General features: G+C 42.3%; 1 long non-coding RNA gene across 3 annotated transcripts; it reads left to right on the top strand.

The window, feature by feature from the left end:
- The first annotated feature begins 405 nt into the window (after positions 1 to 405).
- LOC110257441 (uncharacterized) lies at positions 406 to 23,008 on the top strand. Of its 3 annotated transcripts, none has more exons than XR_014831975.1 (4): positions 406 to 805; positions 18,963 to 19,093; positions 20,161 to 20,275; positions 22,793 to 23,008. It is a non-coding gene; the product is annotated as an uncharacterized LOC110257441 (long non-coding RNA). The 3 variants fall into 3 exon arrangements; XR_014831976.1 differs by having other exon boundaries at positions 406 to 745; positions 20,135 to 20,275; XR_002340026.2 differs by having other exon boundaries at positions 20,135 to 20,275; positions 22,793 to 23,007.
- Positions 23,009 to 25,237: the final 2,229 nt, after the last annotated feature.

The following is a 25,237-nucleotide window of genomic DNA, read 5'->3' on the forward strand; positions in this document are numbered from 1 at the left end:
TCTGACTATCATCCATGAGGACACAGGTTCAGTCCCTGGCCTTGCTCAGTGGGTTAAGGATCCCACATTGTTATAGCTGGGGTGTAGGCTGGCAGTTACAGCTCCAATTGGACCCCTAGCCCGGGAACCTCCATATGCTGCAGGCACGGCCCTAAAAAAGATAAAAAATAATAAAATTTTTTTTAAAAAAAGACGGAGGAAGCAAAGCCTCCAACCTAAACATTCTAAAGGATTTTTTTTTTTTAATTGAGGAAAAGCTGCACAATGCAAATGAACAATGGGTCCCATTTCCAGCCTCCTCCAGAAAGGGGCTGCTCTTTGATTGGGGCAGGAAGGAAATCCATTCTAAGCTTCTTAAAAACCAGTGCTGCGATGAGAACTCCAGCTTGAGACATTGCAGGAGAGGAAAGCCAAAACAGGTTCCTGATCATGGATCCAAGGTTTCCTTTCAAACCCTTATGAAACTGAACGTTTTAGCAGATGAACAAGGAAGTCTTGAAGTTACCCAGAGAAATAGGAACCATCTGAGCCATTTCAGTCACTGGACTAAGCTTTGGATGAAGGGAGAGGGAAGAAACATTTACTGAGCACTTGCCGTGTGGTCGGCTCTATGACAGCCACTGCACAAGTGTGGTCTCATTTACCACCACCTAACAATGTCTCATGGAAGCAGGTGTAATTATCCCACCATTCGGATGATGGATTTGGGGATCAGTCTTGTGACTCTCCAAATGCTGCATGGCTGGTACGTGCATTCAAGAATGCCGATGTGACTTGCCAGTGATTGATTTGGGGAGATGATCAGGTGGGTAGCTACTGTATTAGTGGATACAGAGTATTTTCATCATTGCAGAAATTTCTGCTGGGCGGTGCTATTCTAGAGAGAATAGAACAGATTGAAATACTCCCAAGCAATAGAAGATGTTATCTGTAAACATAAGAGGTGTGATAGGAATCAACGTGACGCTTTTGAAGCAGCATGGCACTGGGGCTCCAGGAGCTGGGCAGAGCTCCCTCAAGAGCAGATGCAGAGGATTCCAACCTGACAGCAGAAGAGATGATCTCTCTCCAACACTCAAGGGTGGAGAGGCTAGAGGACGTGATTTAAGTGATGCTACTCAGTGTGCAGGGCTGCAGTCAGACTTGAGATCATGTCTACATCTTGGAGGTGGGCACAGGGATATGATATCTAGTTATCTTTTTTTCCTAGCTGGATAAGAGACTGGGGTGGTGGGGCCAGCACTGACAAAGCTGTGGCAGGTAGAGGCTGAGAGCAAAACCTTCAGTCCATTTTATGTTCACTTGCAGAATGTGTTTGTGTGTGTGTGTGTGTGTGTGTGTGTGTGCTGGGAGGATAATTAAGCATGCTTTAAGCTTTGCCTAAACAGTGTGTTTTCTTGCATATCCTGGATTCCGGTTTGAATTATCCTGTGAGTACATGGGATTGGAAATGGAATCTTAGAGACAGTTTAGCATACAAACATTTCTTCCTCTCCCCTTCATCTTTGAAGATCTCTTTTAAACTCATACCCACATTGAGCTTTCTCCTTTTGGGGTTAAGAGATGAGTCAGCTAGAGCTGTAAAAGGGCTTTCTCATTAAACACTTGATCGAAATGTCCATCTAGCTCAGTCGTTATTATGCACAATAGTCTGGACCAAGTAGAAAAGACCCAAATGATGTAAGGACTTATATTCCAGCAAGGTCTGTATTTACTCAGCAATAATTTCAGGAGAAATGTCTCTGTCAACTCAGTCTCTTTGTCATAGAATCAGCTCCTGAGGTATCTCGAAGAAACAGCCACTCCTGAAGTTAGCACCCCCCCACCCAACTACGTCTGTATGTAGAATACTTGTACAAGATGCTTCTTGTGGGAGGTGGGGAATCTTGATTAAAGTCTTGCATACTCTATGCTTATGTTGGAGATTTGCAATACTTTAAACAAAGGCTCTGAAAAGTCTTGCAATAAAGAAAATTTTAAAATTCTCCTTAAGCCAGAATTTCCCAAACTAGCTTAGAAAGTATTTTCTTCCCTTCTACCTTCCTTCCTCCCTTCCTTCTTTCATTTTCTCCTTCTCCCCCACTTTCTTTTCCCCATGAAGCACTTGTAGAATAAAACTCTATAGAACATATATTAGGAACCACTGGAATACAACTGAATGATGGCATAGGATGGGGGAGGTTGTGTGTGTGTGTGTGTGTGTGTGTGTATGTTTGTCTTTCACTTTCAGGGAATCAAAAACACTGATGGGTATTTGGGGGAGCCTGTGATTTCCATTGGCCTGTTCTGGGGATCCAGAACTCACAACTTTGTGATCCTTCTTTTTAGTGATTTCTCAAATTTTACTTGTTGAGCACTAAATGCTACGTAAACTTTTATTTATCAGTTCAGTTTCAAATGATATCTATACCACAATTACTATAGGCAAAAACCTACTTTCTTATTCAATCTTCAAACATACTGCATCCAATACTTTATTGACACTTACGGTGACCTGACGTGGTTGGCATCACGTTAGTTTTTTACCATCTCTCACTTGGTATTTTTTTTTTTTTTGTCTTTTTGCCATTTTCTTGGGCTGCTCCTGCGGCATATGGAGGTTCCCAGGCTAGGAGCTGAATTGGAGCTGCAGCCACCGGCCTACGCCAGAGCCACAAGAAGTCAGGATCTGAGCCGCGTCTGCAACCTACACCATAGCTCATGGCAACGCCAGATCCTTAACCCACTGAGCAAGGCCAGGGATCGAACCCACAACCTCATGGTTCCTAGTCAGATTCGTTAACCACTGAACCATGACAGGAACTCCAGTCTCACCTGATGTTATCACAACTTCCTAGTTTACTCCCTTTCTCACAATGTTATCTTAGCGCTCCCCCTTGAATCCTTCCATCTCACCATGACGAAGATTACTATAGCAAAAGATTCCCCAACTTGAGCCACATCATGACTCCACCAGGTGAACCTCAACCAGTTTTTCTGAAGTCATTTGAACTTGCGACCCATCTCTGCCCTTGCCAGCGCTGTTCCTTCCTCTTTATATGCCTTAGTTCTCATTCGGCTACAAAACCTGTAAGATCTAGTGTCATTGTCATGACCCCTGCTGAGTGTTTCTTGGTATTTACAGGAAAAAGTTATTTATCCCCTCTTCTGTTTTCATATTACATTTTGTACTTATCTACACTTTTTATTTTTAAGTCTTAATGGAAATTATTGGATAGAAGATTGTCAAAATGATTTTGCAAAAAACAAAACAAAACTGTGTGGGACTCAATCTTTGCTATCTTCTAGCCTTATCTGGTAAACCTACGCTATTGTCATTATCTACAACTGCCATATACATTATGTGAAAGGCACTGGACTATGTATGTTACATAAATCTTCTCTTCAATCATTAAGACAAAATAATTTTTGTAATCCTCACTCTTCAGATGGCCTTATTCAAGCGTGTCTGGCCCCAAAATCTATGCTACTGCCACTATGCAGCACAGCGTCTTGGGTACATGACTAGGCTACTCAACACACTCTATGTTTATAACAGTTACTTTTAAGACCTAAATAAACCTTTAAAGGCAATATTAATAACCACACTTATAACCAAGGAAAGTGAGTTTTATTTGCCTAAGATACATAGCAGGTTGATGACAGATTAAAACCCTGTCCTCTTTCCAGTACCCCCCACAGCCTCAGGTTTCCATCATTCAGGAGACAGCAGCCTGGGACTTAGAATGGAGACGAGGGAGTTGTATTGGGTCCTTAGTCATGAAAGTAGATTCAGGATTCCTAGTCTAAGGACATACAGGGGAAAGAGGAACATGTTAGACGGCACCACGGGAGTGCAAACAACAACAAAATCCAGACAAATCACCCTATTTATTCAACTAATGAATTGCAAGGAAAGAGAGGGAAAAATAAAGAAGAAATGGAGAGAGGGGAAGAAAAGGAAGGTAGGGAGAGAAATGTTGTAAACTAAAACAGGGTTAAATGACATAGCAAACATTGGAATGTATGGATTTTATTTCAATCTCATTTTTAAATAAAGGATTATACAAATGACTTAAAAAGAAATCAAGGAAAATCTGAATACTGATTGAGGATTTGATGCAATTAATAAATTATTAATAATTTTTGGGTTGATAAAGTAATTATAGTTAATAAGGAAGCCCTATTGGTAAAATATGAATACTACCCAAATATTGATACAAGTAAAGCATCATTTTCTTTAGATATGATGACTGTGTTTTAAGTATAGTTAAGAAAAAGTCATATTTTTTAAAATGATTTTTATTTTTTCCATTATAGTTGGTTTACTGCATTCTGTCAGTTTTCCACTGTACAGCAAAGTGACCCAGTCACACATATATATACAGAATTCTTATTCTCACATTATCCTCCACCATGCTCCATCCCAAGTGACTAGATATATTTCCCAGTGCTATATAGCAGGATCTCATTGCTTATCCATTCCAAAGGCAAGAGTTTTTATCTATTAACCCCAGATTCCCAGTCCATCCCACTCCCTCCCCCTCCCCCTTGGCAACCACAAGTCTGTTCTCCAAGTCCATGAGTTTATTTTCTGTGAAAAGGTTTGTTTGTACCATATATTAGATTCCATACATAAGTGACATCATATGATATTTGTCTTTCTCATTCTGATGTACTTCACTTAGTATGAGAGTCTCTATTTCCATCCATGTTGCTGCAAAGCATTATTTTGTTCTTTTTTATGGCTGAATAGTATTCCATTGTGCATATACACCACATCTTCTTAATCCATTCCTGTTGATGGACATTTATGTTGTTTCCATGTCTTGGCTATTGCAAATAGTGCTGCAATGAACATACAGGTGCATATATCCAAAAAAGTCATATTTTAGAGGTAAATACTGAAATATTTACATATAATATGATGTCTGAAATTTGCTTCAAAATAATCTGGGGCAGAGGGAATGAGTGGGAGGTGTAAATAAAACCCAAATTGACCACAATTTTTGAGGTGACTGATAGATACATGAAAGTTCTCCTTTTGTCTACATTTGAAGTTTTCTATAATAAAAAGTTAAAATTAAAGAAACCCTGCTTTTGCAGATATAAATATTAAGATATGTATTGATACAATGATGGATATCATTGATATACTTTAAAATAATATGAGAGAAGCCAATGCATAACAGTTGAGATAAAACTGGATTGGCCAAGAGCCTATGGTTGTTGAAGTTGGGTGATGGGTATTTGGGGGTTCACTCTACTATTCTGTCTAAATCAAATTTTTTTTATGGCCATACCCATGGCATATGGAAGTTCCCCAGCCAGGGGCTGAATTTGAGCCACAGCTGAGACATACACCATAGCCGTGGCAATGCCAGATTCTTTAACCCACCGCACTGGGCCAGGGATCAATTCAAAACTCTGAAGCAACCCAAGCCACTGCAGTTGGATCCTTAACCCACTGAACCACTGTGGAAAATCCTAAATTCAAAATTTTAATTACAAGACATTAAAAGTAAATGATCAGACCCATTATAGGAGCAGAAATGTTGATAGATGTTTTGAATGTTTTATTATCAAAAAATTGAGCTATCAAAATCAAATCATGTCTTTGAACCCAGTTCTTGTCCCAGTAGCCTGACTGGTGCTTATTTGAAAAGTTTGCTAGGACTACTCATGCCCAAATAAATTGCCAGGAGTGGGGGTGATTACAGACATTTCTCCTTGTGCTCCTACAACTTGTCATCATGGCAGCCTGTGTTTTGAAAATTGATTTGGATTTACCCTTTGATTTATTAAAGTATACACATTTTTGGCCTAAGATAAAATTTGCCCTTTTTATATCATGTGACCAGGGTAAAATAGTCCAAGAGATATCCCACGTTTGCCAAAGTGAGATTGGTGTGATACAATTGAGAGTGTCCATAGTAACTCTTTCTACTCCAGTGCTGGTTGGTTCAAGATGAGGACCTGCCAAAATTTCCCAACAGGAAGGAGGAAGTGAGATGCAAGCAGTAAGAGCTGGGGCCTGGGAGTGATTAATTAGACTTGTTTCAGAAAGAGAAAGGTCACTTAAGTTCACCAACCCCAAGGGTAAAGCAGAATCAAGTTCCATCTGGGTCAAGGTTGATGTGTAAGAAGTGTTATTGGGGTAGTGGGGGAGGCGACAGAGACAGAGAGTCTGCATCTTAGCTGAATTTTGTGTGTGTGTTTTCATCCTGTAATGTCAGGCTCACCCAATGAGGTCTATTCAGGATGTCGTAGGGTTGCTCATACAGATACAAGTCCTTGTGGTGTGAGGGTCTAGGATTCAACGCCATGGTTCTTTCCGGAGATACGTTACACAAAGCATCAAAAATGGGAGTCAGGAACAAGTAGAGAACAGGCAGGCCTTAGGCAACACCCAGGAGTTTGGAATGAAAGGGCCCATGTGGATATCTGGGTTGGTATTTTCTCTCCCACATTTGTCGACACCATGAAATCGAATGGTAACTACATCTGACTCACTTCCCTGGTGAGCAGGAAGGTACTCCTATCTTTCTAAGCTGTGTCCCCATTACCCTAGGACTGCACAGAGCTGAGGATACTGGTGGCAGTTGGCAATGCCCACGACTGTGCTGGGAAGGGCTGGGACAAGTGTGGTGAGAGATTTCTTCCAGCTGCTTCTTCCCTGGCCCGTGAGAAAATACAAGGCAGCATAGTCTAGAAGATGGCTTCTTTGGCAGCCCAGTTTAAACTGAGCTGAGCCTGAAGCTAATGGTCTGGGCCAACAGCCACAGACCTTGACAGCCAAGGCTTCCTTGAGTCAAGGAGCCTCAAATCCTGCAATCTACACTCCGCACTCTATGCTGTTTACTTATCTGATGGAGCTGTTCCCTTGGAGAGCTGAGTTATTCCTGTAATGCAAAGTGACAGAGAAAATAAAAACACCCAGCTGAGAAAAAGCCATAATGTTAATGTGAAACACAAACTTTCTGTTCATCTGAATCTCAGTTTATTTTCAAACAGAACCGTAACGGCTCAGATCCTAGAGACTGGGAGGAGCTCTTGCCACAGCTGCCCGGCTCTCAGATCCTTGCCTTCTGGTCTTAATCCTTTGCACTTTTCCCAGGAGTCGAGATGGTATGATGTGGCTTCGCCCTCCCTGAGTATAACTCAAAGACTAAGGAAGTGCAAATTCTTGAATTTATAGTAGGAGCCTGAACTTTATGTCACCATGTTCTGCCCACTAACCCTGAAGTTCCTCTGACTGAATAAAAGCTTGGCCCAAGTTTCCCAGGAGCTTTGTTCTGGATGAATCTGGCTTTTGTGTTCCATCTGAGCCAAATTTGGGGTCTGATCCCAAACTCTTACAGCTGGCATTGAGCAACATCTGGTTGGCACCTTCTCTACCCCATTTCCTGCTGTTTGCCTGCATTTTTTGGAATTAACTCAGTTTTCTTAACTTTTTTTTTTTTCCCTTGAATGTTTTCTGAACAGTATTATCCATAGAAGAGCTTTAGCCATATAAAGCCCTAGGGAGAATCCTGCTATGTAGGCTGCTTCCTGTCCTCACTCCACCCCAAAACTGGAAAAACAGGAGCCCATGGTGGAAAATGAGGAGATGCAGTCCAAGTTTAGAAGAAAAGCAGGAAATTATTCCAGAGGAGCAGGTTTCATGAAGCAAGGGGAGGCAAACTGTGTCAGATTAGACCTCTCTAAGAAGCTGGTTCAGGAAAGTGGCCATTAGGCTAAGAATTGACGTCCTCAATTAAAGAGGCTTGTGATGGTCAAAACCAGAATTCAATACATTTACATTGAGAAGTGCATGGCATTGGGGAGGAGAAAAAGGTAAATAGTGCATTTTCAAGGGATTTTCTCTTGAGCATCAGTTCTCAACTTGGGTCAGACATTAGAATTCCCTGGAGAGAACTTGAAAAAATCCTGATGCCTGGGCTCTATCCCAGGGAATCTGGTTTTTTGTTTGTTTGTTTTTAAACAGGAAAACCAGTTGAATTGTTTGTAGTCCAAGTGAAAGTAGCCAATAGAGAGGAAGAGATTAAAAATGCAAGATGGAGAGTTTGTGCTGGGTATCTCTCCATCTCTCCTACACTGTGAATCCTGCTCCGCAGAGGCAACCACTGACTATTTTCTGGGTAGGAATTCTTAAATGGGCATTTTTTGGAATATATTTTAAGGGCTAAAAGCTAGATAATTGCATAGGACTGTGACAAATAATAATAAGACACTGCTGTGACTCTCCAACATATATTTACCCAGGGAACTCTCTGACAAACTCAATTTATTTTTAATTTTTTAATTTTTTTTTTTTTTGTCTTTTTGCTATTTCTTGGGCCGCTCCTGCGGCATATGGAGGTTCCCAGGCTAGGGGTCCAATCGGAGCTGTAGCCACCGGCCTACACCACAGCCACAGCAACGCGGGATCCGAGCCGCGTCTGCAACCTACACCAGAGCTCACGGCAATGCCGGATCCTTAACCCACTGAGCAAGGGCAGGGACCGAACCCACAACCTCATGGTTCCTAGTCGGATTCGTTAACCACTGCGCCACGACGGGAACTCCCTAATTTTTTAATTTTTTAAATGTTTATTTCTTTTTATTAGTACCATTATTTTTTCTCTTTAGGGCCACACCTGCAGCATATGGAAGTTCCTGGGCTAGGGATTGAATCAGAGCTGTAGCTGCCACCCTACGTCACAGTCACAGCAACGCCTGATCCGAGCTTCACCTGCGACCTATGTCGAAGCTTGTGGCAACGCAGTATCCTTAACACACTGAGGGAGAGGCCAGGATCAAACCCAGATCCTCATGGATACTAGTAGGGTTCTTAACCTGCTAAGCCAGAATGGGAACTCCCAAGCTCAACTGTTTGAATGATGTCTACAAATAGGTTAAATTTATATGGGTGATTTTATTTTATTTATTTATTTATTTTTGTCTTTTTTGCTATTTCTTGGGCTGCTCCAGTGGCATATGGAGGTTCCCAGGCTAGGGGTCCAATGGGAGCTGTAGCCACCGGCCTACACCACAGCCATAGCAACGCCGGATCCGAGCCGCATCTGCAACCTACACCACAGCTCACGGCAACGCCGGATCCTTAACCCACTGAGCAAGGGCAGGGACCGAACCCACAACCTCATGGTTCCTAGTCGGATTCGTTAACCACTGCACCACGACGGGAACTCCTATATGGGTGATTTTTAAGAAATGGTGAATACAAGGAAGGACTATGGGCAGACAAAGGTAGCCACATTCTTTAAAAGTTTACCAAATTTTGCAACAATGATTTTACTTGCTCTGAGGCACCATTTGAGAATGGATCACTAAAGAGATCATTGGTGAGCATTTTGACAGGAATGCTATGTTCACCTGGAGCCAGCATGCACTTGGTAAAATAAATTAGGAATTAGGTGAAATGACTGTTTATTTCCTTAAAAATATGTCTTTAGGTTAGTAGTTCAAGAAGAAAGAATAGAAATAGTGTACCTGAAGTGAATAAGGGACTTGAAATGTGAAGTCATATTTTTGTGGACAAGCTGGGGGTTATGTGGTCTGGATAATATTGCAGTTGGGATGCTTTTAGATGACAGTAGCCAAAGGATGCTATAAATGGATCAACCTCGGCTGAAAGAGGGAGAATCTCTATCCTAAATTCTATCTTATTTTATATTTTACTTTCATTGCCTTTTGTGAAAACACATGTACCTGTACCATGTTATACATACATACACACATATGTATATGTAATAGGTGTAAAATAAGGATTTGCTGAGTGATGAATACAAGAATGCATGTCTGAACAAATGCATGAATGATTGCAGGAATCTGGGAGGGGTAAATAGCTAATAATCCAGGTGACACAATTAGGGGAAAAAGCAAACAACTGCTCAAGCAATGAACAAGAAAGTTCATTGACCTGCCATCAGTAGGTGGGAATGCAAGGATCTTTGTTCTTTTGTGCAGATCTCAAACTTCTAAAGCACAAAGGCGAGGCTGGGTGGCTGCCAGTAAACTTTGTCTGTTTCCTAAGCTTCCTTGTTCTCTGGCTTTATGCTGCTTTAACATTGGACTGAATGTGTGAATGTGGGTTTGAGGCGGGGGGAACTTGCAGGGTCCCACCAAATTCCTCTCTCTTTTCCAGTCTTCCCAAGAGAGCCCAGGTTAGTTATTAAAGCTTTATCAGTTTTCTTTCTTTCTTTCTTTCTTTCTTTTTTTTTTTTTTTTTTTTTGCTTTTTAGGGCCGCACCCGAGGCATATGGAAGTTCCCATGCTAGGGGTCGAATCAGAGCTACAGCTGCTGGCCTATACCACAGCCACAGCAACTAGGGATCCGAGCCCTATACCACAGCTCACAGCAATGCTGCATCCTCAACCCACTGAGCTAGGCCAGGGATCAAACCTTCATCCTCATAGATCCTAGTTGGGTTCATTAACCGCTGAGCCACAAAGGGAACTCCAAGACTTTTCTAATTAACCATCTCTCTACTAGAGGCACTCCCAAGCTTCTAGTGGTACCCAATTTGATGAGTGTAAGGAGACTCAACCCCTTCATCTCTGGGTCCATTTCTGGGAGGTCATTCATTCTTTTACTTTCTCTGAATTTATTTTCAAGCCATGCAAATGAGATTCCCTTAACTATTTTTGGAACGTTTTAAAATTGAAACTTGAACATCAGTTGTTTGTTCAGCTTGTGCTTAGAGGTGACATCAGCTTTGTGAGCATATGCTGGTCTGACCTGGACTCACCAGCCAAGCCTTCATTTCTGGGGACAAAGAAAGAATGTCCCTCTCTCCCCTTTCATAGCCTCATATCTATCTTGGTTAAGACTAAGTTCTTTGATGAGAACTTTTAGGATCTACTCTCTTAGCCCATTTCAAATATACAATACCACGTTATTAATTATAGTTGCCATACTGTCCAGGACATCCCAAAACTTTTGTAGTTTATACCTGGAAGTTTGTAACTTTTGGCCACACCCCACTGTTCATCTTTGGCAATCACCAATCCGTAATCGTATCTCAATACAAAAATTGACACTTTGTTTATGATGAAGCAGCCCTGGAGGACACGAAGGGGAACTCCCTGTGGGAGAGGCAGTGCTAGGAACAGTCATCCTGTGGTTGAAAGCCCAGGCTCTGCCTGGTGCACCCTCCACACTTTATATTCCTGGGGCTAAAGTACGGTTCATGTTGTCCTGGAGCTTGTTGGAAATTCAGCATCTTGGGCTCAGTCCTAGACCTATTGAATCACATGCGGCAGTTTTACAAAATCACCAGGGGATTCACACACACATTAATGTTTGGAAGCCCTGATCTGTGTTCCCCAAGACAGGACGATGAGGGAGGAAGTGAGAAAGGAGGAAGGGGCGAGGAGGAGAGGGAAGAGGAGAGAATGGAAACAAGTCAAGTTGAATTTATATGAATATGAGGTGAAGGTGGTCTGAATTCGAGACAAGCATGATGTACAACTGTACCTCAGTGCATATGGTGGCACCAAACAATTGCTACAAGTTTTTCTCCCTTTAATAGAACATAAATATCATGCAACCTAGGAGGAATTACTTGCATACTCACCTTTTACTTCCGGTCTTGGGAAAGGTTTTTATATAGGTTAAACACACCCTATGTATATATATATATATATATATATTAGCAAACTCTTCAGTATAGGGGGAAGAAAAGTGAGTTTTTCATCCTAGTTTGGGGTACTTAGCAAAAAACCCAGGTTGGGGAGACAACTGGATCCAGCCATGCAGTGAGCATGTTGCACATAATGCACAGTTGCTCTCAGGGAGTTCCAGGTCTGTTGTGGGGGGACCTCAGGGAAAGAACACTAGTGTCTGATGAGAGTGGAAAAGCAGTCAGAGGGAGTGCTCTAGACAGGGCAATGCTTGAGGTGGGCCTTGAAGGCTAGCTTGACATTTGCCAGATATTCTAGAGCAAGATGGCCGTGTTCACTAAGGCAGTGGAGCAGAATAATGTGGCTGAAGTTCAGGATGGGGGGAAGTGGGAGGTGAGGAGATGATGGGAGGATGGTGGAGGTGGATGAGCCCAGATCAGCAGAACCTTGAATGCCAGTCTCAGCAAGGGAAGATTTGAATCAACATTTTCCTTTTAGAAAGATAATATGAAACACAGTGCAGGTGAGGGGCAGGTAGGGGTGGGGTGGAATGAAGAGGGGTTAATGGTGAAGGTAGGTTGTAGTGCTGGAGTGAGGGAAACCTGTGCAGAGAGCAGTTGCCTTGTTAAAATAAGACTAGACTGGAGTTCCCATCATGGCTCGGCAGTAATGGACCTGACTAGTATCCATGAGGATGCAGGTTCGATCCCCGGCCTCGCTCTGTAGATGAAGGATCCAGTGTTGCTATGGCTGTGGTGTAGGACAGCAGCTCCAGCTCTGATTCAGCCCCTAGCTTGGGAACCTCCATCTGCCATGGGTGCAGCCCTAAAAAAAAACAAACCAAAAAAACCATAGATGCTCATGAGTAAATAGACTTTAGTCAGTGACCCACTGTGGAGGGAGAAGGAATCAGGAAAGTTTCAGAGGAACTCAGGAAAGATTCAGGCTTTCCTGTCCCAGTGCTGTTTTATTTATTAGCAAATGATCCCCAATTGTCACAAACCTCATTGCTGAGTCTTCAAGTGCTGGCTGTAGAAGAACAAGAAGGCTGGAAAGCCCAGAAGCGGTTTTCTCTCATTATCATGTTTTGTTTAGTTCTTCGAGCAACTGTTTCTAGTTGGTGAAGCTTTGCAGAAAACCCCAAGTGTCTTTTACCACCAGGACAGACATCAGTCACTCTCAGTGGTGAAGAAACCCAAAGAATGAACGCCCTGTCGGCACTTTCGTTGGGCACTCACGTCAAACTTTTGAAGGCGCGTTGGTGTGGTGCAGCACACAGAAAAAATACGGGTGGGAAGATGGAAAGGGAGGCATGTTGACGATTTTCAAGAGTTGACAGTAGCCCCCAGTTCTACTCTGCTAAACCTGGATATTTAAACCCTGTCAGAAGACAACGCCACTTGGCTTTCTGGGAGGTGTGAGACCTGGGGTGTATGGATCATGACCCTGTTGTCAACTCCTCTACAATATTTTTTACTGTTTTTCACCCTCCAAACAGCTAAGGTTGCATTTTGGCCCTTCTGCATCCTCCTTGTACCCCAGGGTTACTGTTTTGGTTTTTTTTTTTGTTTGTTTTTTGGCTTTGTCAATGACACGCAAAGGCCAGGAATCGAAACTGCACAAGAGGAGTTCCTGTCACGGCTCAGTGGTTAACAAACACAACTAGAATCCATGAGGACGTGGGTTCAACCCCTGGCGTAGCTCAATGGGTTAAGGATCCAGTGTTGCTGTGAGCTGTGCTGTAGGTTGCAGGAATGGCTTGGATCCCTAGTTGCTGTGCCTGTGGTGTAGGCCAGCAGGTGTAGCTCTGATTCGACCCCTAGCCTAGGAACCTCCATGTGCTGCAGGTGTGGCCCTAAATAGACAAAAGACAAAAAAAAAAAAAAAAAAAAAAAAAGAAAGAAAGAAAAAAACCCCAAAACTTCAAAGGAGCAGTGACCTGAGCCACAGCAGTGACAATGCCAGATCCTTAACCCACTGCACCACTAGGGAACTCCAACTCCAAGTTTTCTTAACTGGGGTCCTATGGTTCTTGAAAGAGCCTCAGAACATTCTGCAATTGAATGCACACTTGACATGCATGCCCACAGCTTTTTGACATTTTCCTGACAGAGACTCCAGAGCAATACATGAGATTCTCAAAAGATCCATGACCTAGAAAAGAAGAAATCACTGCTCTGCACATCGCGACCCCTCCTCAGTCCTAAGCAAGCACATCGCCTCCATCTGCACCAGCGTAAAGTCCTCAAGGCTCTCCTCAGCCAACACTGCTGTCCTGAGCTCCCAACCGCTATCTCGATTGCTGGTTTGGCTGCTCACGCAGCAATGCGCACAGCCCAGACCTGAGTTTATATCTTCTCCAACTCGTGTTCCATCCTCTGTGCATCAGAAAATGCCTCACACTCCTTTCTTAATCTTTGCAGCCAAGTCCAAATAACATGACCTCTGCTTTTGAAAATTTCCTTCCCCCTTAGATTTTCTGTTACTTGGAGAACAGAATCCAAAGTTGTAAACAGGGTGTAGGGGCCCTTGAATGAGGGATCTCATCTTATCTCTCATCATCGTGCCATCTTCTCCTCCCCTGGCGCTGTGCACACGTTCACATTTCTGTCTTTGTGCCACCTGGTCCCTGCGCCTGGAACTCTGTCCAGGTGAGTGCCCGACAACCACATTTGCAAGACTCAACTCAGCCATGTCATCTCTTTGATTTCTTCCTAACTACCAAGCCCCTTCCTTCTTCCACATATATACAGTGTTTTTGGCATAGTACTTAACTCGGTAGATTTGTTTCTTTGTCTCCTTGCCAATCTCTCTAGCTCAGCCCTGTGTTTGTTGCAGGCAGAGACGGTGGTTTACATATTGTTGAATCCATAGGGCCTTAGAGCCAGAAGGCTTGGCACTCTGGGGCGGGGGTGGCTCTAAAAAGAAAAGAAAATAAAAATAAACACAAGTAATCACAGTGGGCTAAGACCTTTCCTTGTTTTCTCATTAAGTTTTTCCAGCAGGTCCATGGAATAAATGTCATGATTGACCCCTTTTACACATCAGGAACATGAGACTCAAAATAAGATATTGGCTCAAGGTAACACAAGGCTGGGAGTTGAACTCAAGACATCTAGATCCAGAGTCTTAACCAGGGTGCTGATTATCTTCCTAATCCCTGGGGAGTGTAACACACAATGGGGTATGGTAACCTGTGGGAGGCGGAAGAAAGCAGGTCCTGGAATCAGACTGCCTGGGGACTACGGGATGTGCAATAGAAAATTTCCTACCATCTCTAAGGCTCAGTCTTATTCCAAAGGGTTACAAAGACGAAATAGGATGGTATATCTATAGCCCTCTGTGGAACAGGATAAGCAATCAATACATGTTTATTATTTACATTATCATTTTTATTATTAGATATTTGAATGCAGTCCCTTCTGTTCTGAACCAGGCTGCACTCAAGAATAATACTAAACATCACAAAATCCAGAGTTGCTCTGGGTCTTGGGTAACAAATGTCCACTTCAAAACACAGCTTATTAAAATGGCCATAACTTCCAGAGTTCCCTCCATGCCTCCTATTCCTCTGCTATGTTAATGAGTCGTAATAACCCCTTAAAAGAAAACCTTTTAACATATTTTCAGTTTATCTCAAATGTTTCCTTCCTTTGTCCTCAAGGTTGGGCAGTAATTAGAAAAAAAACGATTCTCTTTTCCTTTCTTTCTCAGATCCTGCTCTAGTTGAGCAGGCCCTGGCTCCCTGCCCACCCACCTTTATTCCAGATGTTACCCTGGCGAACCTCTCAGGCTGTAACCAGGCAACCATTGGGAAGAGGGCTCTTCTGGCGTGGGGCCTAGAAACAGAAGAAAAACAAATAGGAGGATGTCTTGAGTCTTCTACTTACTTTGGTTTTCCAATCTCATTTCCCTCAAACTTTTATTATTTTTGTAATAGAAACGGGGGGTTGGTATCTGGGCTGTCTGTTCACACACCAAATGTCCGGTCTGTTGTGGAGCAGGGCTAGATCTGGGCTCTGGTTGGATTTGATCCTATTGATCCTGATTTGGAACCGTGACAGCCAAGGAAAACATTCCTACGCCCCCTCTCACTGGAAAGGAAAGCTTGGACCATGTGGCTTTATAGTGATGAAGTTCAGGGCCCAGCTGAGAAATGGCTCTCAGACCACTCAATAATTGTGTGCCATTAAGCTAGGTATCCAACACAGAATTTCTCTGCTCAGTTTTAAATGTTAAAACATCTCTTCAGGGCACACCCACCTTGCCCTCTTTTGCCTCTTGCCTTATGGCTTAGTCTTCATGGTCTCCCATTATGTGCATGGCTTAGCATTCAAGCCCTCCCATCCCAATTCTGTTGGAAAGATCATTTCAGACACAAAGGCAATGATATCATAAGCTCATTTAAACCTCTTCAGTGGCTCTGCATAGCCGACTGTCCCAATTCTCAAAGTCTAGAATGCTATCTTGGAGAAGCATTGTTTGTTCATTCTGCACTTATTTCCTGAGTACCTATCTCATGTCAGGCATCTATGAGGTACTCTGGCTATATCTTATAAACAAAGCAGAAAAATCCCCTCGCCCTCGTGGAACTTGCATTCTTAGAGTGGAGGGAGACAATGAATTAGCAAGTGAAAAATGTGATCTGTCAAATGTGTTGAGTTCTATGAAAAGTGATAAACAAGGGCAGAAAAGAGAGGGTGTAAAAGCAGGGGCAGTCTCTGGAGGGTTCACTGAGAAAAGGAACTGGGGAGAGATCAGTAATTGGTGACAGATCCAGCCAAGAAGGGGACATCTGGAGAGAGAACATTCTAAGTAGAAGGAAGAGCAAGTGCAAAGGCCCTGAGCTGGGAACTTGCCTGATGTGTCTGAGCTATTACAATGGGGTCAGAGGCTGGAGCAGAATGGGGAGGAAAGAGAGTAATGGAGATGAATTCAGAGAGGTAGCGGGGGGCATATGTTACAGATTCTTTATAACTTTGTAAGGACATTGCCTTTCACATGTGGTGAGAAGAGAGTTCATAGGATGATTCTGAGTAGAGTAGTGACCTAATCTAATTTCTTCTTTCTCTGATCATTTAGGTGCCTATAGATTTTTTTTTCTTTCTAGAAGGCAAGGGCCAAAGCAGGGAGACTTGTTAGGAGATTGTTGAAATTGCTTGGTAAGAAATCCCGGGGGATTGGGCCAGAGTGGTGGTAATTTCAGTCAGTGCCTCTTGTTTGACCATTCTCTCCAAATAGACATCCACTTTCTAGTTGAATTCCTCTAGCCACAGAGAAATTTCATTTAGTCACTGACTTTTGCCTCAGCTTATTTTTTTTTTTTTTTTTTTTTTTTTTACACTGTAGCCTAATTCATTTTTATCATCTTCTGTTGCAGGCACAGTAAGAGTTAACTTCTCAACAAACTCACACCACTTTGCAGACGACAGAAAACACCCAGTGTAATATTATCCTTATAAAACATATCTTTCCATAATGTGGTCCAAAGCATAGAGAATATTTTTACTCTAGCATTTCCTGCCATTAATGTTTTCCTTTTGCAATCTCCAGATAGTGTTATGAGCGAGTTTTGTGTTATAAAAAGCTATATAAACACTCTCACCTTGTAATCTACTGTAATGGCATTAGTTAGACAGCCGTAGGCCTTTCTGTTTTCTCTCCCTTCCCTCTGAAGTGTAACAACACTAAAGTGTTATATCTTTCAGAGCTGGATGAGATAATGTCTCTTAAGAATGAGCTGGGAGAGGTAAAGAGCATTATATGGAGGCAGCACGGACACTCTGAGAGCAAAGTGGGTGAACAGAGCTTGGCAAAATTCCCATTCCAACTGATAGCTACCAAGCCATGACACATGTATTTCTGTTGGAATTATTTTATTAAAATAAAAGTATACCCTGGATTTCCTGTTGTAGCTCAGTGGTAATGAATCTGACTAGTATCCATGAGGACTTGGGTTTGATCCTTGGCTTTGCTCAGTGGGTTAAGCATCAGGTATTGCTGTGAGCTGTAGTGTAGGTCTCAGATGTGGCTTGGATCTGACGTGGCTTGGATCTGATATTGCTGTGGCTGTGGCATAGGCTGGCAGCTGCAGCTCCGATTCGAACCCTAGCCTGGGAACTTCCATGTGCCGCAGGTGAGGCCCTAAAAGGACTAAATAAATAAGTTAAAGTGTACTCCAATTGATGGTAGAGTAGTGAGAATGGGAGTAGTGAGATGGATGGACTTGGGAGTAGTGAGAGAGGAAAAACTTTCTTTCCTATAGGTTGACTCTGAGGGATTGGAATATTTGCTGGGCAATGAAGGACAAATGAATTTTTTTTCTTTTTTTGTCTTTTTGCCTTTTCTAGGGCTGCTCCCACAGCATATGGAGGTTCCCAGGCTAGGGGTCCAATCGGAGCTGTAGCCACCGGCCTACGCCAGAGCCACAGCAACACAGGATCTGAGCCGCATTTGCAACCTACACCACAGCTCATGGCAATGGGGGATCCTTAACCCACTGAGCAAGGCCAGGGATAGAACCTGCAACCTCATGGTTCCTAGTCAGATTCGTTACCCACTGAGCCACGAGCGGAACTCCAGAACAAATGCATTTTAGACCTACAAGCCTTGGTCAATTTTCAAACACCTGTCAAAGCCACAGACTAGGTTCCGTACTTTGTAGTAAAGATAAAAATATGAGTTAAACAGACCCTTACCCTTGGTGTACTTTATACGGGGAGGAAAGAAATGTGTCCAGAAATCTGCAGTGTTAGGAGATGCAAGGCAAAGAAATGGTAAAAAGAAGGCAGTGATTAACACCCTGAAAGTTATTTAACAGCTCTGAGGATATAAGTGTGCAACACACCAGGGAGCTCTAATGACACAGAAATAGCTTGCATTTAGTATAAAACTGGCCTAATTCTGGAATCTGCTCCTTTGTAGAAACTTCTATATCCCATTCAATGTCCACTGTCTTCTTCTTTCTCGGGAAAAACAAACAAAAATCCCATTTGACATAGGATGAGAGTGGCCGAGTAAAAGTTGGCATTTCCTAAACTCCCGCATATCACAGTATTGATACATAAACTGACAGATGATGTGGAGGCTTCTTAAAGAGAGCTAACACTGCCGGCAGAGGTCCCCTTATTATACTACTCTTTCCTGCTGTCTGGAATGACGATGGTAATAGCTGAAGCTCCAGCAGCCATTTTGAGACTAGAGGCTGCGTGTGAAGGAGAGTAGAGGTTAAAAATTGAGTCTAGGGTCATTGATAAATCTGTAAGGTAGTTATACGAGTCTTGGATTGTCTACCTATGAACTCGTTTACCTGGAAGAGAAATGATCTTCAATCTCATGTGTTTCCCTTTTACTTCCAGTCTTTGTCACTAACAGTGAACAAAACTCCTAACTGATATATCCTACCTTTAAATGGAATGTGGAAACTGACACTGGAAGGCATCCAATAAGCACATTTGCTCTTGCCTCCACCCACCGTCTTTCCTTACAGGTAATTTTTAAAATTAGAAACCGAAGAAAATTTAAAGAGTGATTAAAGAGGCAAAAACATTTCAAAATTTTGAAATGGAGCTCTCAAAATTCCCTGGTGGCTAATGTTGGGTTAAGGATCTGGTGTTATCACTGCAGTGGCTCAGGTCACTGCTGTGGCATGGGTTTGATCCCTGGCCTGGGAATTTCTGCATGTCACAGGAACAGCCAAAGGAAGGAAGGAAGGAAAGAAGGAAGGAAGGAAAGAAAGAGAGAGAAAGAAAGAAGGGAGGGAGGGAAAGAAGGGAAGGAGGAAGGAAGGAAGAAAGGAAGGAAAGAAATGGAGCTGTCAGAAGGGAAAATACCTTTTTTTTGTGAAACATTTGTTTGAAGTGAAAACTGAAGAATGAAGTCTTGACATGTTTAGGAAAGATAAGAAACACTCCATATTGCTCCTTCCTTATCAGGTCACTAGTGGTGCCACTGAGGTCACATAGAAAGGTTTTATAAGCATCCAAAATAGTCCATTTTTAAGACTTTAGACAATCTTGATCAATGGATAATAGAGGTGGCCTGATTTGATGGTTAAGTGTAGGGGTCTGGACAGGAAGTCAATAAATGAGAAACATTCAGAGGTTAACCATTATGTTTGGGCTGTTTATAGCAATTAGTTGGGCTGGGGGGTGGGGTCTGATCTCCTGGGAGAGTAGTATGTCTCTACAACACTAGAAGTCAGGTAAGGGCAGCAGTGGGCTCCATAAGAAGATGACCAGAGAAGGGGTGCTGGGTTTTGTGTTGGGAAGTAAAAGTAACACAGCCAAGAACGATGTCTATTTCCAAAAAATGGATTTGCATTTGGGTATCTGAAATTGTATGAAAGAAAACCCTTTGCAGAGCAGGCTGGAAGGTAGCCAAGGAGTTTCAGTGAGGTGTGTGTTTAAAAAGAGGATTTGAGAGATACCATGTACCAGCCACTTGTTTAGCCAGCTCTAGTCAGAAAGAGTGGAGGCTGAAAATGGGTCATTTCCAGCTGTCTCATTAACTTACTTAAAAACTTTATCAGTGACACATTTTCATCCATTGCCAAAGAAACAATGCAGACGTGCCAAGGCTGAAAACCTGAGAAAGGCTGTGCTGCGGAGTGCTCATGAGGATGCTCAAGCGATGGCGCAGTCTGGAGGGGGCATCAAGTCTCCTTCAAAAGGTAAGGATCTCTAGATCTGGAGAAAAAAAAAAAAGATTAAAAAATCTGTAGAAGAATTGTCATAATAGTTTACAAATAATAACCCAAAACAAAATAGCCGGGATATCTATAAGTAGGAGACTTGATAAACAATCTTTGGTATATCCGTACAGTGGAATACTAGTCAGTAATAAAAAGATAGATGTACGGGCATATATACCAACAAGGATGACTCTCAGAAAGGACGCTCAGTAAAAGAAGCTTCATCCACCTTCATTCTCAGCCAGTCTCCACCTCCAACAATACCAAAGGCAAATTTTATTTATTTATTTTTTCTTCACCGTGGTAACATGAGGTTTGTTCTGAGAATGGAAGATGTAATTTGTAGAAACAAGTTTCCTATTTAACAGAAAAAATACTTATGTTGATAAGTACAAACACCTTAATAGTCTATCATTTGCCCTGGTCAAACTCTTATTAATTTAAAAAATTTTTTTTTTCTTTTTAAATTAAACTATAGTTGATTTACAACGTTGTGAAGAGGCAAACTTTCTAATTGGTTTCCCCACCATAGATTTACTTTTGCCTGCCCTAGAACTTGATATCAAAGGTATATACAACATTCTACTCTTTTGGGTAAGGGGTCACTCAGCATAATGGTTTTGAGAGACGGCCGTGGTGATACTCTATGCATCAGCAGGTCATTTATTATTAGGATCATCGTTCTTGTTGTTGTAACTATTATGATTATTCCTATGTGTTCCATTGTGTGAATAATCCATGTATTATTTATTTATTCTTCTATTGATGAATTGCTGGACACCTGGGCTCTTTTCAGGTTTTTTTTTTTAAATATTACGAATAAAGCTGTGGTAAACATGTTTGTATGTCTTTTTGTGGATGTACTTTTCACTGCTCTTGAAGAAATACCAAGGAGGGGGCTGTTGGGTAGGTGATACCTAATTTTATAAGAAACCACTAGACATTCCCCAATAGTTGTCCCATTTTATAGTCTCACCAGCAATGCATGAGACTTCTGATTATCCCACATACTTGTTAACATATGGTGTTGTCCATCTTTTTATTTTTTGCCATTTTGGTGTCGGTGTAACGGCATCTCATTGTAGAAAATACTGTTCTTAAATATATGAAATAAAATACATAGTTTTATGAGAAAAAGTTTTTTCTTGAAAAATATCCAAGTATTTCAAATATTTGAAATATAGCATTTTGTGTGCTTTTTAAATTAATATTCAATAACAAGATCTAGCACGAGCTCAAATATAATTTTGAGGCTCTGGGCGTATATATATAATATTTCAAGACAGCTGTGATAACTGCACTGCTAGAAAACTATCTGTAATAGCTGTTGGTGACAAAGTTTAAGGTACAGTTTATACAGCTGTAAAAGTTGCTTATACTCATAATAGGAGGAAAAGCTAAATATCACATAGGAGTCTATAAAAGTAAAGATTTTTTTTTTTTTAACTGAAGTTTGTAGACCCCAGGTTAAGGATCTCTGATACCGAGGCTATCAAAACATTCAGTGGAGAGGATGGTGAGATTAGGAATCTCTCCTGTCCTATCTAATTCTGAGATTCTAGGCAGCTATGATGGAACCAGTTCTAAGGGGCAAGGCATCAAGTGAACGGGATAGAGACAGGAGCAATTGATATGAAGAAGCTTAGTTTCTGGAGTAGCAGGTAGATGGCAAAGCAGGAAGAAACAAGACAGAGAGAGGAGGCTGAACTAAAGGAGACAAATTCATGCTCTAACTCATTGGCTCGCCACTCTATCTGATCTTCAAAGTCATTTATGGTGGTTTGAATAATGTAAATCAAGTGTTTTGGTTCTGTCCTTGTAGATTTTAATTCAAGAGAGTTGGGTGGGGCCTGGTAATAATTTTTTTTTTATTTTTTTATTTTCCCACTGTACAGCAAGGGAAATATTTTTTTTAAAGCTAGCCATCAGTGGGTTCAATGAAGTTTGACGGTTGAGAACTATTGTTCCAAGTAGAATGTTTGTCCTATTATGTAACTGACATAGTTGAGAACCTGAGGGAATGAGGCATATGGACAACAGGCCAGTGGGGTCAAGTCTAAGAAGAACCCAGGGAAGCTGGGAGATGGGGTGAAGGAAGCAAGAAACTGGAGACAGGTTGGAGGGATGGGGGAGGATTATGGGGTTTTTAGGCAGGATTCCTTAGGGTCTTGGACAGACTTTTTCAATCTGGCTAGGCATTCAAGGTAGGGATTGGTATAACTGTGTATTATTTATGTGAAACCGAGCAGGGCCCTGTGGGGCTCCTGGGCACAAGCCTTTCTGTGTTCCCCATTTCTTATTTGTAGGGAATAAGCTTCAGCCTCCATAACCTTCCCTGAGTTCTGAAGGGCAGGTTCAAACAGTTGCTAATCAGGGAATGGAGGGGATGCAGGGACCAGAGAGGAGCCCTCCAGAGACAATAGTGCAGCCCCTGGGGCAGGGTCCCGGATCCTCTTCAAGGAATATACATAACAATATCTTTGAGTTCTTCTGCAGAACTAAAGCCCCAACAAATGAAGACCAGAGAGGAGGACCACCAGAACCAGACCTGGGGCCCCTAAACATCAACCTGGAAGAAGAATGAACGCTCGCATCTACCCCAATCTTCATCTGTGGTCCTATTTTCTACTCCCAAATTATAAAGCCCCTTCTTATTCTCTCCCAAGGGAGGGCACAGTCTTTAAGGCATTAGCCTCCTGTGGCCTCCTTTGTCTGGCAAAGCAATAAAGGTATCTTTTTCTCTTTCACTCCAAATTCTGTCTCGGTGTTTCTTTTCAACTCTGGTGAACAGGGGCCGAGTTTCGGCAACTCTTGTATTAGTCAGGGTTCTCCAGAGAAATGAAACCTATAGGATACAGAGAGATCTATAAGTGAGGAGACTAAGAGAAATTGGCTCACAGGGTCGTGGAGGCCACAACATCCTATGCTCTGCAAGTTGGACCCAGGAAGGCTGAGGAGTGAGTAATTCAGTTAGAGTTTGAAGGGCAGGGAATAAGGGGATTGAGGGCATAAACCCCAATCTGAGTCTGCAAGCTTGAGAACCAGAGCAGGAAGAGAGCAAATGCACCCTTCTTCTGCTTTTTTTGTTCTTCTGGGCCCCTGAAGGGATAGAAAGACACTCAACATCCACTGAGAGAGAGAGCCATCTGCTTTACTTAGTTCACCCATTCAAATGCTAATCTCTTCCTGAAACACCCTCACAGACACACCCAGGAAGATTTTCGCAGCTATCTTGGCTTCCCTTAGCCCAGTCAAATCAACACATAAAGCTAACCATCATAGAGCTTTATCGCTGATCAAAAATTTTAAATAGTTTTCTCTCTCTGCTTACCTCACTTATGCTCCGTGTCAGGTGCTAAAACACTTCAGTATCCAGAAGCAACCAATTACCAGTAATGAGTCTAGATTTTTCTTTGTGTTCTGAGACTCCATTTGTTTGTTTGTTTGTTTTCTTTGAATGTTTGGTTAGAATTCATCTAAGGCGTCTATGCCAACTGGTACTCAGTGAAAACATACACCATTGAAGTCGATTAGATGAAATATTTCAGCACACCTTCTTAAACAGTTTAAGGTCAATGGCACATACATAGATCCAATTGGCACTATCTTCTATAATCTTAAACATATTTCAATAAAAAAGTCGATTTGTAGAGAGAAGCTTTAGAGATGGATGAAAAGATTATAAAGCAATAAAGTTGTAATAAACAGAAATTTTCTATAAATGAGAACATTATCCTCAAAACAATCACCTTTAGGGATTAATTACATAAAAGTTCCAGTGTTTAACAAATTCCTGAGGCTCCTTTCTAGGAACTAGCTCCATCCAGAGCCATTTGTAAAATCACAAGTTGTGATCGGTAGGCATATGGGACCCGATCAGTGCGTTTTCTTGGATTATCATGGCCATACCTGCCTATCAGGCTCTATGCCACTTGCTGGATGAGAAGCTCCAGTTGTCACTAGCATTCCTGGCACTGTCATTAGCCTTGGCCTCCCTGAAGTTGAGAGCTGGGTTTTGACATGGCTTCCACTTGAGCCTTCTGCCATGCGACCTTATGAAACCAAGCAGGACCCTGTGGGGCTCCTGGGTACAAAAGCCTTTCTGTGCCCCCATTTCTTGTTTGTAGTAAATAGGTTTCGTTCAGCCTCTTTGACCTTCCCTAAGTTCTGAAGGGTATGTTCAAACAGTTACTAATCAGGGAAGGGAGGAGCTGCAGAGACAAGGAGGGAACAGTCAAGAAACCATAGCGCAGGAAGTTCCCTTGTGGTGCAGTAGATAAAGGATTCCACATTGTCAAAGATTTGGTGCAGGCTGCAACTGCAGTGTGGTTTTGATCCCTGGCCTGGGAACTTTTCTGTGCCATGGGCGCAGCCAAAAAAGAAAAAAAGAAAGAAAAAGAAAAAAGAAACAATAGTGCAGCTAGTGCAGGCTTGGGACAGGATCCAGGTTCCCCTTCAAGGAATACGCAATATAATATAATATCTTGGACCTCTTCTGCAGAGCTAAAACCCCCAACAAATGGAAGATGTTAACTACTTGATGAAGCATCCTTTTTTTCTTCTTCTTTTTCTTCTTAGGGCTGCACCCGCAGCATATGGAAATTCCCAGGCTAGAGGTTGAATCAGAGCTACAGCTGCCGGCCTATGACAGCCACAGCAACGCCAGATCTGAGCATAGGAAGTCGTTTCCTCCATCCAGTGGGCCTGGGTCACACAGATCTGAAGTGTGGAGTTGTTAGGGCCCCATGGGGAAAACTTGCCTAACACTCAATGATAAAAAACTGTTCCTGGGCTTGGAGGTAGAGAATGGAGCTGTAGCCTTTATGGTGCTGGCTTTCTTGGTCCTAGGTGTTACCGAAATTCAGCCTCTGTCCCCCAGTCCTGAACAGAAATGCAGAGACAGAGTTTTGGGCAAAGTAGAAAGGAGTAGCTTTTATTGTT

The sequence above is a fragment of the Sus scrofa genome, chromosome 17, assembly GCF_054392235.1.
Source record: "Sus scrofa isolate SSC_HxYL_T2T_F1_AM1 chromosome 17, Sscrofa_HxYL_maternal_Yorkshire_Landrace_v2.0, whole genome shotgun sequence".
Lineage (NCBI taxonomy): Eukaryota > Metazoa > Chordata > Mammalia > Artiodactyla > Suidae > Sus > Sus scrofa.